At 45.6% G+C, this 18440-nt stretch overlaps 1 long non-coding RNA gene across 3 annotated transcripts; it reads left to right on the top strand.

Moving 5' to 3' along the window:
• Positions 1–4084: 4084 nt before the first annotated feature.
• On the top strand, positions 4085–18196 carry LOC146544383 (uncharacterized). Of its 3 annotated transcripts, XR_014883835.1 has the most exons (7): positions 4085–4231; positions 12067–12190; positions 12277–12350; positions 12987–13038; positions 13119–13217; positions 15402–15576; positions 15826–18196. It is a non-coding gene; the product is annotated as an uncharacterized LOC146544383 (long non-coding RNA). The 3 variants fall into 3 exon arrangements; XR_014883836.1 differs by lacking the exon at positions 15402–15576; XR_014883834.1 differs by having other exon boundaries at positions 15402–18196.
• Positions 18197–18440: the final 244 nt, after the last annotated feature.

Below are 18440 nucleotides of genomic sequence, written 5' to 3'. Positions count from 1 at the left end.
ATGCATCAAGCAATTGGCTAAATGTCCTTGTAGACAGGATGTCTCCTATTTGCATTTGAAGTGCTGCGCTTTCTGTTTAAAATATGAATGCGGCTCACTTATATCACTTTCTTAACCTGTTTACAAATAGCGGCTATTGCATAATTGAAAATAGGTGTTAAAATGCTGAAGCTGTCAAAGGCCTTTAAAGCATCTTCGTGTGAAGTACACGAGATTTATTGAAAACACCTGAGGCAGCACACAGCCCAGCCCTCCACCACCACTGCCACCCACCACCACCTTTGAAGTCAGTTCGTTGGCCATAGACACGTTGCAAGTTCGGGTACACACCTATCATTCAAAGGGCAATACATTATCTGCATGACAGATGTAATCAGTCCCTTGGTCTCTTAGAAGTGCAGCTGTTGGTGAATTCTTTTTTGTGAATGTAATATTTGAGAAGACTTAAGTTAAAAACTGACACTTCCATTGAAACCTCATCTCCTTTGGAAAGACGGTTCCCATTTTCTGGCTCTCCTCTGTGTGTGACAGCCAGGGATGTGTCAAACAGCACTCAACTGACAGTTTCCAACAGAGATGCCATTAGCAAAGATGGCATGAAAATAACCCTCCCTTAGAAATGTTTCTAGTGTCAGTTGTTTGTATTCAGAGCGGTGGAGAGGCCAAATCAAGAGGAACAACCTCATTTAGGAGAAAGGAGAAGCTTAAAAAAAAAAAAAAAAAAAAAAAAGCCACAGTTTGAGAGCAGGTAAAAGTAAGTGCAGAGGAGCCAGAGGGAGATGGGAGACGAGAGCTGGAGAAGTGGAGACCACAGTGCCCAAGCTCTTCATCTTCCTGGTATATGTAGATGCTGGGTAAGATGACTTCATCCCAGACTCATAGTAGGGTCCCCTTAGCAGGGTCTCTGATGATAGAACAAGGCGAAATAGGTTTGAAGCTAAAAAAGAGTAGATTTAGGTCGGATATAAGGAAAAAGTCTTTTACAGTGAGGGTGGTGAGGCACTGGGACAGGATGCCCAGTGATGTGGTGGATGCCCCAGCCCTGGAGACTTTCAAGAAGGCCTGAATCAGGCCCTGGGCAACCTGATGGAGCTGTGGTGTCCCCATTCAGATGGCCTTTAAAGGTCCCTTCCAACTCTAAGGATTCTATGATTCTATGAGAAAGGGACATGACTCATATGGGTGGAAGGAAGGCAACTTCTTGCTTTCTAAGTGGGGAAAGAGACGTGACCCCAGCTGAGCCTGCAGCCCAAAGTCACACAGGGAGCGCATGGCCGAATCGGGAAGTGAACTTCAGGCTTGTCCAGTGCCTGAACCATGGGCTCGTCCTTTTCTTTTATTGGTAAAAATAAAAATATGACCTTCTGCTGGCAGCCTTGCAGAGCAGATGCTGCTTTTTAGATGACAGCATAGAAATGCAGAAAAACTTTGGGGATTTGCAGAAATTCTTTCCAACGACAGATTGTCTAGCCTACTAGTGTCATAATGTCAGCCCTGAAACATGCCATAAAGCTTTATTTCAGCAGAACAAACATAACCCCCTCGACCAGCTCTTTGACAACTAAGTAAAACAAAGGAGGGTAATTGTGGCTGGAAGCCCACCAGGCTCTTAATGTGACCTCTTGAATACTAATAGTTATTAGAGATGCAATGAATAAACGTCAAACATATTACAAGCAATCTGTGCTTAAGAAAAGGACTCCAGAGGGAAATTTGTGAAGGCAAAACTTCTGAATTTGAATTACGGTACCGAGGAAGCATTCTGTGGCTCCTGGAGTGACTGAATGTGTTTTTCATGTGCTGGTGGCCTGCAGGATGGCGGACTCCAGGCTGCTACACACTACCAGATTGCTGGTTCCCCTGACACAGAAGATAAAAGCCCAAGTGCTTTATGGAGTTTCTTTGCTCAATGAACATGCAAGCAGAGGGAATAAAGAAAGTATGGGATACCTCACATCACTGCAGTCTGCCTTCTTTGGAAGACTGTAGGTTGCTTATAAATTGTCTTCTCTGTGTGTGCATGCACTGTCAGTCACACTGCTGAGGTATGCATGTGCAGAGAGCAGCCCCAGGTGCCCAAGGCTTTTGGGAGCTCCCTCCATCCCCCCTCCCTTGCAATTACTGAGGAACTGGAGGAGGCAGAGCAGCAGCATGCAGCCAGTGGGGTTGAGGTCAGTATGCCTATGGGGCAGGAAGGCTACCTTTCCTGGCAGAGGTCTCCTCTGCCTCTAGCTTTGGGCATTCTAATTATAGTCTCAATAACTTTCCCATTCACAACCATTTCCCTTGTGCTCTTGCACTGCCTGTGACATTTCAGAGCACAGGTTGGACTCAAGGCTTATTTTGTAGAGGAAGGAATGCCAGAATTTAAATAGATATGGCCAGAGATCTGGCTTTGGTAAGACCAGACTGCAAAATGCAGAATATATGCACTGTTTTGCTGTTGTGACCCAAGGAAATTCTGTTCTTACTGAGAAGATTCTGCTCCATTTTGTACAATATGAACAAAATTGACCAAATAAAACAGCATAAAAATATCTGTATTTCATTTGTGTTAAGAACTGGAAGAGGAGAGAAATAAGATGCTGGGTTTTTCCATACATGGGCTTCAGAATTGCAAAGGAGAAACCAAAAGACTCGATCCCAAATAGCTGAGACTGCATGACCTTCTTTTAGCCCACTGAACTGTACACTTTGTGCTAGATTCCTTGCAGAAATGATTGAATGGCAGTGAATCCGATGGCAAGGTCTCTCCTTTGGCCTTGTACCCATAACAAAGAGTAGGTGGACTTCTGTCAGCTGCAGCTCATAAAGGTGCAGTGGTCTTGTAGCAGCCCAACCAAAATGACGTGCTGCTGGCAGAGCTGTTCGGCTTTAAATCAGCTTCTTAGCTAAGCCGTTCTTGACTGTGATTTCAGCGGGTCGGATATGTCAGCCTGTTTCCTTTTTCTCATTCCCTTCTCCAGCGTCACCAGTGATATGACTTAAATCTTGGGAGGTAGCGTTGAGACTCACTGGGTGGTGTATGTAAAATGAGACACTGCTTAGTTTCAAGGCTGGGAATTCAACAGTTCAGCTGCATGCATTGGGTAGAAAAGCGTATCTTTTTACTAATTGAATGTGCCATCTTCAAATGTCACAGAGCAGCCCCTTGTCCCTGTGGGAACAGGAGCCACGGACCTCTGCCACTGCTTGGCCACTTTCTGCTCTGCCATGTCCTCACCTTTTTTCCTAAAGTAAACCATCATAAAGTAAACCATCCCCCCATTTTTCCTTCCTCCAGTGGGAACACAAGGTTTCAGCTCTAAAGCACAGCTTTAACTTCAGTTTTTACTTCAGTGACAGGTTTGAGGATGGCAGGAATATGACAGTGCCCTAAATGGTTGGACTAGGTGAACTTAGTGGTCTTTTCCAACCTTAATGATTCTCTATGATTCTAATGATTCTAAAGTATGTGAATGCCAAACTCCAACCAAAGGATGACCCAACCTCTGGCACTCTCACTGTGAGCCTGTGTTGGGTCACCACATCACAAACCTCCTTCTGTCAGCAACTCTGTCCTGTAAAGGAGGCTGAGCACTACATTCTATTGGTAGGCCCTAAAATGGCACAAGACTGAGCTCCTGGTTGCTTTAAGAGGTGCAAATATCTAACTGGAGCAAACCTCTGTGATCTAGGATGGGGCATGGCTGGAGGTTCTGCTTTGTTGGGGATTTTCTTATGCAAGAAAATGGATGACCTGGACCAGTGATGCTGTGAGTTTCCTGCTTGGCAGTTGCAGCACTTCATGGTGCCATCGTCATCCAGGCAGGGTCAGACCAATGCTTTCCTAGTAATAAAATTCAGAAAGATGTATTCACCTTATCTGATTGGCCTGGAGAGCTTCTCTGATAGCTTTGTTCTCAGACACTCTGTGGGGATCAAATCCCACTACCCCAAAACAAAGAAAGGGTAAATCCTGCTAGGTGCAGGCAGAGATCTAAGTGAACGGCAACTCAGAGAGGCTATCAGATCTGTCTGTCTGCCTATGAGTCCTAAAAAACACATTGGCTGCAGCACGCATACCCCAGTGTGAAGTCAGCCAGGAACAAGCCAGAGAACCTGCCTCTGACCCTGAGGACATTGCTTGAAAAATATTTTCCAGAACTCAGTGCCTGGGGACCTGCAGCTAACAAACATTCTGGAAGTGTAATCACAGCCTTTGGCTCTGCTGCCGAACCACCTACGGGAGGTGAGTTTAAAGAGAGCGGCTTTAAAGCTGTCAACATAAGAAGGAGGGAAGCCAAATTGCTTTCGTGCTTGCATTCGTGTGCCAACTGGTTTGTCACGGGATTGGTATGCAGCAAAGATAGAGTTGTCTGCAGAAAAGCTGTATTATTCTTTTTTGGATGGGTCCACTGGAGATCAGTCAGGGCCCACAGTAATTTCCTGAGGGGACAAATCCAGACCCGAGATAGGCCAGTGGCTCTCAGAGGTTGCGTGGAGCTTTGCGTTGTGTCGGAAAGTCAGACTTTGAGGAGAAGAGATGGAGGAGCCTTCCAGGAGCGAGAGCTGATAAGACAGCAGCTCCCCAGCTGTGTCGTGGCCACACAGTGCTGTGTGTGTCACTGGAGTAACAAGAATTAACAAACCAGGGCCAGACTCTGACCTCTGTTTCATATATCCCTGGCATCTCCAGCCGCCTCTCTGTTGGGCTGTGTGTCCAGCTTGTGTACTTCCCCTGGCCTCTAGCTGGGGCTGGGGACATTGGGTTCTCCCCCAGGGGAGGCTTGTGGAGAGAAGGATGCAGTGCTGGGAAACAGACTGCACACCCGGGGCATATACATCCCATGATATATACATATATACTTGACAAAAAAAGAAATCCTTCATCCCGGGCAAAGCACGCAGCATGTTCCCACAAGGACTGAGATGAAACTAAGGTCAATCCCATTAACAGGCACTCCAAGGGCAGTCTGTTCCAGATGTCCAAGGTGGCATACGCAGTTTCTCTCTCAGACGCTCCCTCCACCACACACACTAACCTGATCTTTAAAAGAGTGGGAAAGGGACGAGTGGGCTGCAGAGAGGCGAATGCCTAAACCTATGCAGAAGAGGCATCTTCTCCTAGATGCATGGCTGGCACTTGCTACATCTGGGATCCACAAGGCTGAGTTGGCGGCCCTGCAGCTTCCTCCCCAAATGGAGCAGCTCCCCGGCTGCCGCTCAGCCCACACCCTGCGTCCCCATCCTTTAGCGTGCCGTTCCCACCCTCCAGCTGGCTGGGGAGAGCTGCCAGCTGCCTCCGTGAGTCAGGAGTGCCGGCTCAGCCCATCCTCACCTTTCTGAAAACATTGGCAGCCACTCGCAGGCCCCCAGGGCACAGCTGCAGGAACAGTTTTGAAAATAAGGTCTGCAACTCATAAGAGGCGCAGTGGAGAAAGGCAGGAGGAAAACTCAGTCTGTCCCCGGCGCTGCTCAGGTGACAGGCTCGAGGGGGAGAGGTGAAGCCCATGGGCATCAGGGATGATGGATTTATTAAAGTCACTTTTCTTATGCTGCTGTTGCCTCGTTGATTAAATCACAAACGATGGATCCCAGCTCAAGCTCAGCCCAACTCCCAGATTTATCAGGGTGGATGGACTGAACGATGCCTTCCTTCTTTAGTGGAGATGATCTGGAGATAAATCATTGTGCCTGCAGTGGGTTAGAGATGCTCAGATGAAAAACATGTGCAGCACTGGAGGGCTGGGAAAGGGTTTGTTAAATCCACGGTCCTTGCTGTACAATAAGCATATATGGGAGAAAGGGGTACTGTACCTCCAACAGCATCTGCACATTTACAGGCTACTGCGGGGCTTGAGGGTGCAAATCATAGAATAATTAAGGCTGGAAAGGGTCACTAAGATCACCTAGTCCAACCATCAGCCCATCTAGGGGTCATTTCCACAAGGACATACCACAGCCAGCGGCACAGAGCTCCTGGTATTTGCTGGTGCAATGGAGAGAGCTGTGAAGGCAACATCCAGGGAGGTGTAGGCTAACACTCAGGCTGGCTGGCACAGGTGGTCCCTTCCCGTCCTCAGTTCCTGAGATATTATATCATATGATGTATTCATCCATCTGTTTGCAATTCTGGGGAGGCTGGTGTGGTTTTAATTAATGAGCAATTGTTTTTGTGGTTGTTGTGCAGAGCCCTGAGCGATTCAGCAGGGGTGGGGGCACTTATAAATAAAACCATTATTACCAAACTTCATTAACATACAATGCTGTTGTTCCCTCCATGTGTGCTCCCTCGTTGCTGTCCCTACCAGGTGGGTCTGGAAAGGAGAAGAGTCACAGAGCCAATGGCCCTGTGGGCAGTGGTAGTGTAGACTCTCTGAGGTCTGTTAAGGGCTGAGCCTTTCCCTCCCTAGGGTCAGAAATAAAGGCTATCTCCTCTAGCTATTTCCACAAAACTTAGAAGACACTGCATTCTCTTTGAGAGTGCTACTCATCTGCCAAATTAGGCTGAAATCACCTAGAGGTTAAAAACTACTTGCAATGGATACCTATCATGAATATACACCTGCACATGACAACTTCATAAATCCTGCTTCCTTTGGGAATGAGGTCAAGAGAGACTCATAGGTGCCTAAAAAGACAGTGTAGTACCCACATTTCAGAAAGCCCTCTGCAACAGCTCTTGGTTGCTCCCAAGGCACACACAGTGCCCAATGCATTGTGCCCATCAGGTGCTGCAGCTGGTGCGCTCCCCAAGACCTGCTTAAACTCAGTAAGAGTTATTTCCAGGTCTGTTGTTTTACTGCTTGCTTTACAGCCCAGAAGGTTGAAATAGTCCCTGGAGCCTTGTGTTCTCCTTTCTCTGGAAGTTTCTGTAATTGCTGCTGCTGCAGGGTTTTCCTTTTTCCCAGTGCTCAGCATGCTCAGCTGTGCACCTGATGTGGCTATGGAACCTGTGCCAACCCATGCTGAATTTCAGATTTGAAGCATCAGGTTGATGTTACACTGAAGGAAGTCCAGCCTGGTGCTGCTGTTTCTTAGAGCTCTCCCTTGTCCCTCTCCAGAGACAGAGACAGTTACACCAGACAAATAAAACTAAACTAAGCACCCACTCGCAGAAGCCTGAGGTGTCCCAGTGCTGGGATAGCAACCTTTGGGGATGTCTTTCATGAGGGGCAACTGAGACTTTCAGAAAAAAAATACATTTGCTCCTTTTCTTCCTCATCCCAGTGCCTTGCTTGGTGGGATGTGCACTGCTTATCAGCCCCAGTTCTGCAAGATTGGGAAGGGAGCTCCGAGCAGCACTATGGGATGGGGATGAGATCAGCTCTCCTGCAGAACTTTGTCAACCAAGCTCTGTGGGAGAGCTGGTGTCTGTTCTGGACAGGCGGCCCCGCTGGAAAGACAAGCATGGGCGTTGCTGTTGCACTTAATGACCCAGCAAGCTGCTGATCAGCAGTGACCGCTCACACGCAGAAGGGGAACATGGCTGGAGGGCCAGGCTGCCAAACCTCTCCTCCAAAGCACGTGCTGATCCAGGGAGAGCACTATAGATTATTTCTGTGTGTGCTCCGGCCTTGCCAAATATAACTAAGTAGCAGGAGGTTGCTCTGTTTCTAATTGGGTGATGAAAGCCTGTTGAGGAGGCCAAGACCAAATGGTCAGAAGCAGGGGAGGCAGGAACTGAAATGGCACTGATGCAGCAAGGACTGAGCAGCAAGTGCTGCCCTCGGCGATGCTCCTGGTCCTCCTCAGGGCATTTGGCTGAGGTTTGGAGAGCTCAGGGATGCACAAGGGGTTGTCCCATGGGAATAAGAGGAAAATACTGCATTAAAAGGGGATGGGGAGAAAAAGGGAAGAGGAGCTTTTTTGAAATGAGCTGTTTGAAAGGACAGTTTCCATCAAAGGAAAAGTCACTGTCTCAGGGAAGTCTTCAGCGTAGAGAACTTCATCAGGAAACTGCTCAATCTCTGCACAGCAGCACTGCTCACTTTGCTCACTGCTACCTTATGTGTCCTGCCTGGGGTGGCACATTGCTGACAGCAGATGAGAAATCTCAGCCTACTAGAGGAGAAGAATTAATCTGGAGACCTGAATCATGTAGTGAGTAGAAATGCCCTCTGCAGTCCTGGTGGCTTTGAAGCCATCCCCTTGTTGGCTCCAAAGCTATTTCCTTGATGGCTCTTCATCAGACCTCCACTCTGCAGTACTACTACAGGGGCAGCTCTTCTCCATGAGGTGAGAATAAGGGTCTACTGAAGGCAGGAGAATCCTCCCCACTAAACACTCCCTTACACCTCAAGGGGACAATAAAATGCCCTTAGCTTCCCTGCTATGGGGGTCCCAAGTGTTGTGCAATAGCCTCGTGCTTTAGCAAAGCCTCTGCCGTCATCTGAAAACCAGGCAATTGCACATTTAGTCCATGTGTTGTGCTTGCATAGGAGGGGAGAAGGATCTGTGTACATGAGAAATACAGGAGAGTGAAGTGATGGAATAATTCACTTAGTATTGGGACATTTATGAGTCACCTTTCCCTTCCCCTCCCCTCCGAGATAGATGTCATAACTGAGACTAACCCCACAGTAATCTCCATATAACATATGTGATGTGTTTACTTATTTCTTTCCTCTGTCTTCCCTGCTCTGCAATGTAAATAGTCATTTGTTCCTCTTCCAGATGCTGGTACATGGTCTCACCAGTAGGAAATATATTATCATCCAATAAAACCGAATTCTTGGTGGCAATGATGATGATTTATTGATTTTGGCTCCACTGAGCTCACAGATGGAAATAGAAACTGGCAGTTAGCTCATGTCTTACAACCCAGCCTAGACCATTTACTTTAGCTTGCTGCATATTGCACTTTGGAGATGGTATCTGCTCCTCAAGAGAAAGTTTCCAGGGTTGTGGCTGGATTCATTTAAGACAGCAATCGATGTTGATTAAATGTGAATGCATCACTGGGACCCCTACTTCCTAGTGGCAAGTTACCTCTGGGACAGAGACATCTAGGGCACATCTCCAACCCTGCAGTGATGCGTCCACCCCAATAAACACATGCACAGGGATACTCGCAAGCCAACCCAAACAAACACTGCAGAGCAGCCTGCAAAGTCCTGACCCATGGAAACTTCATGGGTCCAAGGGTCTCTGCAGCTGGAGAGGATGTCCTCGCTCACAGCTGTGATGGCTGCTCCCTTCCCAGGGGCAGCCCTTCCCTTTCCCTGCCTATCCTGACCCCATACAAAGGAACAGGTCTCTGGGAAATGGCCTGGAAGACCTGGTGTGCCTCCATCCCAGGGCCTAATGCCGGGCTGCTCTGCCTGCTGGCTGGTGTTCAGCAGGCAGGGCCTCCGCTCCAGCAGGGCTTCCAGCTGAGCCCACGCACTTGCGCTGTGGGAAGAGCTGAGACCGCTGTGGTTGGTTCATGTTTCAGAAGCCGCTTGTGTGTGGAAGCCTCTTGGCCGGGCACTGTTGGTTTTGAAGGAAGAGGTTTTTTATTTTTATTTTTGGGGCTTTTTTTCCTCAATGATTCTCTTACTGGGCCAAGAGCCACAGCACGCTCAGGGCTGAGCTCGAGGCTGAGCTGATACCGATGGCTTTTGTGCAGGGTGAAGATTAATGAAGTTATCTACTGAATCGTCTTGACTTGCCAAAGCAGCTGTTTTAGGGGCTTGGTTTGAGTCACCTTAAAAATCCTCTGGCTTATAAAAGAAGACCAACGTATGTTTCCCAAAGCCTCAACACTTCTCTGCTCCCCAGGCTCACAGGTCCTACAGAGATATCTCATCAGGGCTGTAGAGAGCTAAGGCAGGGCAGGTGCTGACTGCTCTGCCATCTTCACCTCAGGACATCTGTCTTTCCTTTCTGGTAACCCACTTTGGGATGTGTCATTTCACTGTGGACACAAGCTGGCAGAGAGGTCGTATCCCAGAGCAGCTGATGAGCAGTAGCTTGTTTTCCCCAACAGGAACCTGCTGGCATGGCCATACCCGGGTTGGGCTGGATTACAACCACCTTTAAAACTTCTGCTTCATCCTCCGATTGCTTCTGGTCACAATCTTTCATCTGTTTTGGGAAAGTTTGGTTAACTTTCATGTGGTTTCCAAAAAAGAAAATCATCCACCAGAATTTCCTGTTATGCCATCAGTTTCCAGCCCGGCCAAAAGGAGCAGTTTACTGTTGTTTACATAGCTGCAAAAATGTACTCGGACCTTCCCAGCCCAAGGTGCCTGCTTATTCTTAAAGCCTGGCCTCCCGAGGCTCCAAGTGCCATTTGCAGCTGTGTTTTACTCTACAGGCTCTGGTTTCTGGGGAGGGAATTTCTCCGAGGCAGGAAACCATGTCTTCGCATGCCTCCACACCATGCCTGGTGCCAAGGGGCCCTGGTTCGGACAGGGGCCATGGGATGCTCTGGTGATTGCAGATGTGTGCTGGAGCTGGGAAAGCACAGCCAGCGAGGAAGTGACTGTTCCCACTGTTGGTGTGAATGCTGTTACACCAACTGAGCCCTGGGGTGCCCCAGTGGGCAGGGGACGGGCTGTCCTGCTCTGCTCTGCACTGTGCACTCTGCGGCCTCACCTCCAGCACTGGGTGCACCACAGTATCAGAAGACAGAAAGCTGTCAGGGAGCAGCCAAAGGAGGGCTATGAGGATGGGGAAGAGTCTGGAGGTGTGTGAGGGGTGGACAAAGTCTTAGGTTTGTTGGGCCCAGAGCAGAGCAGGCTGTAGGCAGGTGTCATGGCGGCTGCTGCTCCTCACAGGGAGCGGAGGGCAGCACTGAGCTCTGCTCTCTGGAGATCACTCCAAGAGAAATGTGAAGGTCAAACATCCTCTATCTTGTAGTGCTTTCTGGAAATTGGTGGAGTATATGTGGTCTTCTCTTCTGTTGACCTCTTGTTTGGGCAGTAGGCAGCAGGTTTTGCAAATGGAAAAGTGGGTGCTTGCACTGGAAACTGGACTGCTCCTTTGAAGTTGATCTTTGGGATTTTAGGGAGTGCAGAGGAAACTTCTGTACCCATCTGCTCATTGTCTCTCTACCATTATAGAGTCCTACAGAGAGCTCCAATGAAAAACACCCTCTCAGCAAGTATGGGTATAAGTATAAACACTAACATATCTCTCCTTGGACATCTGGCTGTCTAAGGAGGCAGCTCTTGCAAAGCACCATCGTCACCCAAAAGGGCATTATGAGGACATCAAGTATGGGGGATATGGCATTGAAACTATTTGGGGAGCAAAAGGGAGGAAAGAACCATTTCGATTTGTATCTTCTCAGTGCTGTAGTTTCTTAGTGCACTGTTTGAGCCCTGACTGCCTGATGAACCCCCCACTTTCTACTGGCATGCCATGGTGCATTTGTTTCTTCACTGGAAGCTGAGCGATGCCCTGCAACAGGACTGTGAAGCTTTTTGTTGACAGAGCAACACTCGCCCACTGGAAAGTAATAAAACACTAGGTCTAGAGGCATCTGCAGTGATTTCAAGGTCTCTGATGTTTTAACAATTCCAGAAGACCTGCCATGAAGATTTCTGCCAAGTTCCTTTCACCTCTGACACTGTCATGTCTCAATAGAAAGAGTCAAATCACTGAGCTTCCCCCAAGGCACTGATCACAACCCATAATGGGCCACAACACAGTGGTCACATATCATATTTAAAGTGGGCATGGTGGTGATGGATTAGTGTTTGGACTTGATCTTAGTGGTCTTTTCCAACCTTAATTCTATGATTCCACGGAAGTTCATTACGGTTTGATACAAATTCTCAAGTAGGTTTGCAAATGGTTACTCCTTTCAGTGCCTGATGGGGTCCTCCACAGCCACTGTTTGCTTGCTAAGATTTATCTATAATGAACAGTGTAACGGATCATGCTCTGCTTATGATTAGAAATAGCTGGGTTTCAATCCCTAATGAGAAGTTATTTTGAGGAAAGCAGAGTTCTTTGAAATACACAAATAAAACATTTTGAAATGGCTTGCTCTTGAAAGAGAAAAGTAAACTTTTAAACATATATTTTGTTTTTATGATGAAAAAAAAAAACAAACCACTGTTTTACTTTTTTCCTCTCTTTTTCATTTTCCAGCATTGGAAACTACAAGCAAATGAAAGCTGTGAAGCTTTTCATAATATACTCATCCTTCTGAGCCAGAATGATTGATTTAAGAAAAACAGTTCATAAACATACCCTTAACAGAGAGTTTGTGCTTGTATGTTTACATAACTATTGATCTATAATATTCTTAAAATTATACAGCCAAATCTTGAAGTCTTCACTTTGTTTTTCCATTGACAGAAATTTGTGTAAGTAAAGAGGGAAAAAAAGAAGTAATTTCTGATGTAAGTAAGCCTGTGACAGTTTTTGCCCAGGTAAGAAATAATAAAGATTTCAAAATTTGCTCCTCAGGGAAATTTCATGCCAGGTGAAATTGCAACGTGACCTGCAAAGAAAACATTTTATTTCCCAGAATCTTTAACCAATTTTAAAAACAATGCCCAGCTACTTTCCTGCGTGTTTCACAGAGTGGATTTTGGGAGCAAGTGAAGACTGCAATGCAGCCTTCTCAGAGTTGCCTCCCTAATGGAAACCAGCATCACATAATGCTTTCCAATAGAAAGAATGTTCTACCCGACTGGAACTTCAGTTCTACAATAATCAGTCAGAATATAATTATCCATCTGGAATTAGATCAATAGAGTTCGTTTTAAAACAAAATACAGTTAATCTATTTTTATGATTTTTTTGCTTTTCTGTTTCTCTGAACAAAAAGTTGTTTTCAATTTTTTTTTTTTTGAAATTGCAAAGTACTCTTTGAACATCAAATATTGAAAAATACCTCTTTTGATGAAAACTGTTCTGTTTTCCACCTTCCTTTTCTAATATATATATGGCAACATAAAAATATACCTATAAAAACAATTTATTAGCATTCTCCTTGGAAAATGCCATCTATTCCTGCACCGGTGTTAATAGTGAAATTATACGATGGCTATTTCTCTCCCCAGCAGGCTGTGCTTCAGGAAGGTAACCACCAGGTTCAGAAGAATTCCTGCAGTTGTAAGTATTGGTAGATGAACAGTCCCTCGTCTTGGTGTAAGATCAGTGGGAATGTGGTTGAGAAGGCCTTGGTTTTCCAGCTCAGCTACAAGGCAACATTTCAGGCAGCGGACTATGAACATTTGAACTGGCTCCATCCATTCCAGGATCTGTAGCCAACAGGAAAAAGACACAACAGGGTAAGTACATATAGTGTCTCCTCTACCACCTCCAGCTTGGAGGATTTCCCTGGTCTGTTGTGACTCACCTATTTAACGAGCCGGTTGGATTGCTCCAGTCTCCCCGGGACCCAGGTAAACTTCACATCCATGATAACCCTTGACAAAGGTTTACACAGGTCCATTTCCCACCATGGGGAAAATACCTCCTTTTGTTTATTCTGAGCTTGGCTCCTGGTGTCTTTGCATGGTGCTTCTCTTCTCTCATATCCTGTGCAGACAGGGTTCAGTACTGCTTAGGGAGGAAGGTTTCCCACTTATGAATCATCCACAACACTCCCCAGAGCATTTCTTGATGTCCCCCGTTCATGCTAAGTAACCAATAAATTTCAACAATGTTCAGCTTGTGAGGGCTGATAAGATCACATTAAGAAAGGGGACATTGCCAAAAATACTGAGCTTTTTAAAGGATGTGCCATATAATGCTTTTAACATTTGTAGTCCTTAAGGCCAAAGGGATCATTAGATCATCTACTGTGACCTGTATAATGCAAGCTGGAGAATTTTGCCTGCTTACCCCCGCACTGAACCCAGGAATAACGGGTGTTTAAATGAACGGGTAACACTGGAGGTATTAAAAGCACCAGCACATGAAACTGCATCTCTAGCAGCAAGGAAGGATAATGAATCTGTCAACTGTGGGCCACTGTCCTGGGACTGGAGAAGAGAAAAACTAGTGGCTAAATTCACACAAGTGAGGTAAGGAGAGCAGGATGCTTGTGGCTATTGCATGCCCATTAGCTGACCTAATTTCTTTGGAAGGTCTGAGAAAGGAGTTAGGTGCAAGAGTGAGCAGGAAAGTGGCAGATGGGGAAAGTCCCACGTGGTTTTGTTAAAGACAGATTGCGTTGCTCTAATGTAGTATATAATCACAGATATTTAATAACTGACTTCTTATATAAGGGGAACTAATGATCCAAACTCGACCCTTAGCAGTTTAATACTGGGTTTGAATAAAAAAGGCACAGGGATGTGGCTGCAGAGTTACAATAGCAAAAGTTTGTACCACTGCAGGAGTAAGAGGTTAAAGAAAAAATTGTTGTTCTTCCAGGGGACTTGCTGGAGGACATGACTGCCAGGGCATATACAGTACCAGTGTAGAATTCAGGTAACACAGTGATGGGCAGTATTGCTAATTCTGAGAAAAACAGCAGAAAAATAAAGTAATTTTGTAGACTGATAGACACTTGGCCGCATAAATGCAAGGGCAAGTGTGAGCTAGACCTATTTGACCAGGTGGACACCAGTGGTTTGGAAATGTAGAAGATGGGAGGGAGGGATGTGTTGTCTCATTGTGAACTGACTACGGACCACCATCATAAAAGCACTTGAAGTGTTGGTCATGCCCGCCACATTTGAGCTGGCAATCAGGAGTGTGACCCCTGGAACTGTGGGTCTCTGCAGCCCTCAGCAGACTCAGGGAATGAGGAACCCAGAGGTGTTGCATCACACCAGTAGGCACAGCCCTGCAAGAAGAAATGAAAACCTGTGGTATGATGTGGTAGGTGCTGGACTTGCTGGAATTTCCAAGAAGGTTTTAGAAGGACAGCTGATCCCCATGTTTGTCATGCAGTATTCACAGGACATTAAATTAATTACAGGCTTTGGAACTTCCTGGCTCTTGCAGGGGATGGGCATTATTTCCCCACCATAGCTCCTCTCCCTCTCCTTGTGCAATCCTGCCTTTGTTTTTTGCCTTTCTCTAAAGCTTTGGTGCCTGGTCTCAGCCAGGGCTGACCACCCTAATACCAAGATGCTTCACAGGTGGGCCTTGCTCACTGACTCTGTAGAGATCAGTAGATCTGTGCTAAAGCAGAAGTTTTCTCTCAACACAAATAGACAATGACAGTTGGGATTCACTCTTCCAGGGATGGATAGGGTATGGACTACTTCCAAGTAGTCATCTACAACTGACATATTTTTTTCTTCTTCATGGCCCAAATATCCAGAACCAAACTTGATCTTTCTTGATCCCTTCCTGTGCAATACATGCATTTTCTCTCCCAGGAGCTCATTTTGGCTGTAATCATTTTGGCTTTTTATCGAGAACAAAGATTCTTTCCTGTGACAAAATTTGAAGGAATTTATTGATTCTTATCTTTCCCTCCATGACCACCTTCTTCCATATTATTCCCTCCTCTACAGGGACTGAGGGCTGCAGCTTATAACCTGTTTTGCTCAGTGCTGCATGCAGTGAGAGATGGACCCTGAAGGAGCTGACAGCTGTGAAGGGAAAGTAGGGTGATGGAGGAGAGCACTGCCAAAAGCTACATAACCACAAGATGAGGTTAATGGATTGGCCAGTTTAGTAACTGATACAGTAAGCTCTACCTCCTTCTGCATTTTCTGTGGGGGCCAGACTCTGTGCTTTTAATGCATGTGTGCATTGGTTTCTCAACACCAGCACACCCTGCGCAGGTATTTGGCATCAGTTGTGTAAGTCATTGATTGCCAGCAAGCAGCAGAATTTTGATACACAAGGGGATGTTGGAAGGGTGAGCAAACATGGGCACAGGGTATAGTTTCATCTCAGGTCGTGTGAGTGCTTACACAAACTTATGCCTTTCAGACACAGGCAGCGTAAGCCAACGCTCATGCTTGGAAAGGGGATGCACAGTGCTGCATGTCACTGTGCTTTCAATCTGAAGTATGGATGGATTTGGATGGGTTTCACCATCCCTACAAATCAGTCTCTGCCCTGCGAATCCTTTAGATTGCTCTACAGAGAAGGAATGACAGAAAACATCATTTTATGTTATGAAAGCTCTGAGCAGACACCATTTGTCTGCAGAAGACTGTGGCCAGGTCTGCTGCATTGCTGGGCACTGGAGACAGCAGCCTTCTTCCACCATCTGTGTACAATAAACGAAGAATTTGGGTCATAAAAATTTCTACTCTGTTTAAGATGCATGGTATTGCTTTTCTCAAGCTAACTGCCCCTGGCAGTTCCAGTTAATACTTCCGCTTGAAATAAAAACCTTAAAAGCCTTTTAAGTTGACATTGAAATTAATCTGGGAAACAATGTGAAAACATAATCTCTTTTCTAGGGTCTCTTTGCAAGGTATGGACTTAGCAGCTCCACAAGCTCTTTGCTCATGGCAGAGAGCTTATGTGAACCCTCAGGAAGAAATATTTATCCTCCTTGTGCAATATCTCTGCTTCCAGCCTTGTCTTGCACTGCTGTGATAGTTGTAGATGCATCTTTTCTCTGATAGTTTGTGCCAGTTGATGGAAAAACCTTATCCAAATGCTGGAGCAGTTAAAGATGACTAGGGAAACTTTGGAACTCTCTGCAACATGAGGCACATGGCACTTCTCAGGCTGGAGATGTCCTTTGGTGGTGAAAGGGGAATCGGTTCTTGTTTCCCCATCTGCTCAGGGTTTCACTCTCACCTCCTGAATTTTCCCAGTGGAACCACAGGTCACATCTTTCTGGGCCATTCTGTCTGCAGTTGCAGTGACCCTTGGCAATGGAAGTGGGAAGATGGTTTTATGCCAAATATCCCAAATCATTCCACTTTGCAAGGGCTAGATGGTCCCATCTTCCTGTCGATTGGTTTTAGCAATTTCTCCACAGAATCTACTGCCCTTAAAAATACATGGAAGATTTTTTTTTTTTAAATTATCTTGTACTTGGAATGCTGTCTTCAGTAAGGGCACGGCCAAACAGCTGTCTGTGAAATGAAGAATTACAAACATCATTTCATCTTAAGATTCTATTTACATAGTTTTGGGGAAAATAGTAGAATTTCAGTAATGTCAGAATTTTTTTCTTGGTAGCCTTTTTTAGAAAAGAGACCTTTCTGGTGAAGGGACATCATTATCTTCACTGCAGTGAACTTGATGCACTTTGATCTTCAATAGCACTCTGACTGTTACTATAAAATAGTTGAGGAGAATTTCTCAAGAAGGCTTATAACAAAAACAAAATAACAACACAGAAGAGGAATTGCTCTGAAATTTCTTCCAAATGTATCCTGTCTAGTTAACGTGCAGCTGGATGTCCATTACTCCCAGAGAATCCAACACACTTTTCCCAGCTGGCACACGGTGGGAGATTTCCCATGTATTAACCGAAGACACCAAGGGCAGACTTCATCTGATGCTACATCCAGCTCTACATCTGAGCCATTCACCTATATCCACCACTCCTCTATAGACAACAGAGATCTGATCAATATGGGATATAGGCCATGATATGGATAACCGTAAGAAGGCTGGCCAGGTGCCATTTTTTTTCAACCTGAAGTAGATGCCGACATTTTGTCATGAAAAATACTTCTGAAAAAAGGTGTATTTTTTTTTCCCATTCAACATTAGTAAAATCCTAGCAAGAAGTGATAAAGTGAAGATACCCATGCTACCAGAAACAAAATTAGGAGAGACCTCATCTTATATTGACTGGATGTCTCCAGTGCAGATGGACAGGTGGCTGTGAGCCTTGTGGTGACACCCCTTAATTATTACCATCAGAAATGAGATTATAAAGCCTTGAAGTGTTATTCAACATTTGTCAAAAGCAGAATTTTCTACTCGTCAGGGTTTCCAGTGCTTGCAAAATGAGAAAACATTCCCAGTTAGAAAGGAAAACTCGAAGCTGCTGTTGCGTTTGGGATAAAAATTCTGAGAGAGGATGTATTGGGATGTTTTGTTAGACTATGCTGTAGGAGGAAATTTGTTTTGACTTTTACACTATATCAAACTTTATAACTGATTATGTAGTACAACATACTGCACTCTAATATAATAGAATTGTATTATGATATGAAAGTCAAAATGTCACAAATTGAAGCTGCACTATCAAGCTGTAATGTTTTGACTTCTTCCAGACCAAAAACTGTCATTGACATTTGAGCAAGTTCCTGCTTGACTTCAGGAAGAATAGCATTTTCCAGTGGAAAACCTCTTGGTTCAAAATGTTTTGACTGGCTCTACTAGGACTAGAAACAGAGGGCCGCTGCAGGAAAAATAAATACTGTGCCTGTTCTCCTTGATGCATTCTGCTTGATTTTATTCTGTCCAGCTGGGGGTCTCTGGGCCAGAGACAAATTACTGCTGCTCTGCTGATTGTTGGCAACCTGTGAACAGCAGAAATCGTCCCCAAGGACACCTTCAAACTATGGCTCAGGGAAGTGTCTTCTCTCAGGTCCCATTAATATATGTTCTGCAGAAGTGGCTCCGGG

This window comes from Meleagris gallopavo, chromosome 5 (assembly GCF_905368555.1).
Source record: "Meleagris gallopavo chromosome 5, MGAL_WU_HG_1.1, whole genome shotgun sequence".
Taxonomy (NCBI): Eukaryota; Metazoa; Chordata; class Aves; order Galliformes; family Phasianidae; genus Meleagris; species Meleagris gallopavo.
The sequence above is the reverse complement of the archived record's forward strand: the minus strand, read 5'-3'. Positions and strand labels throughout refer to the sequence as shown.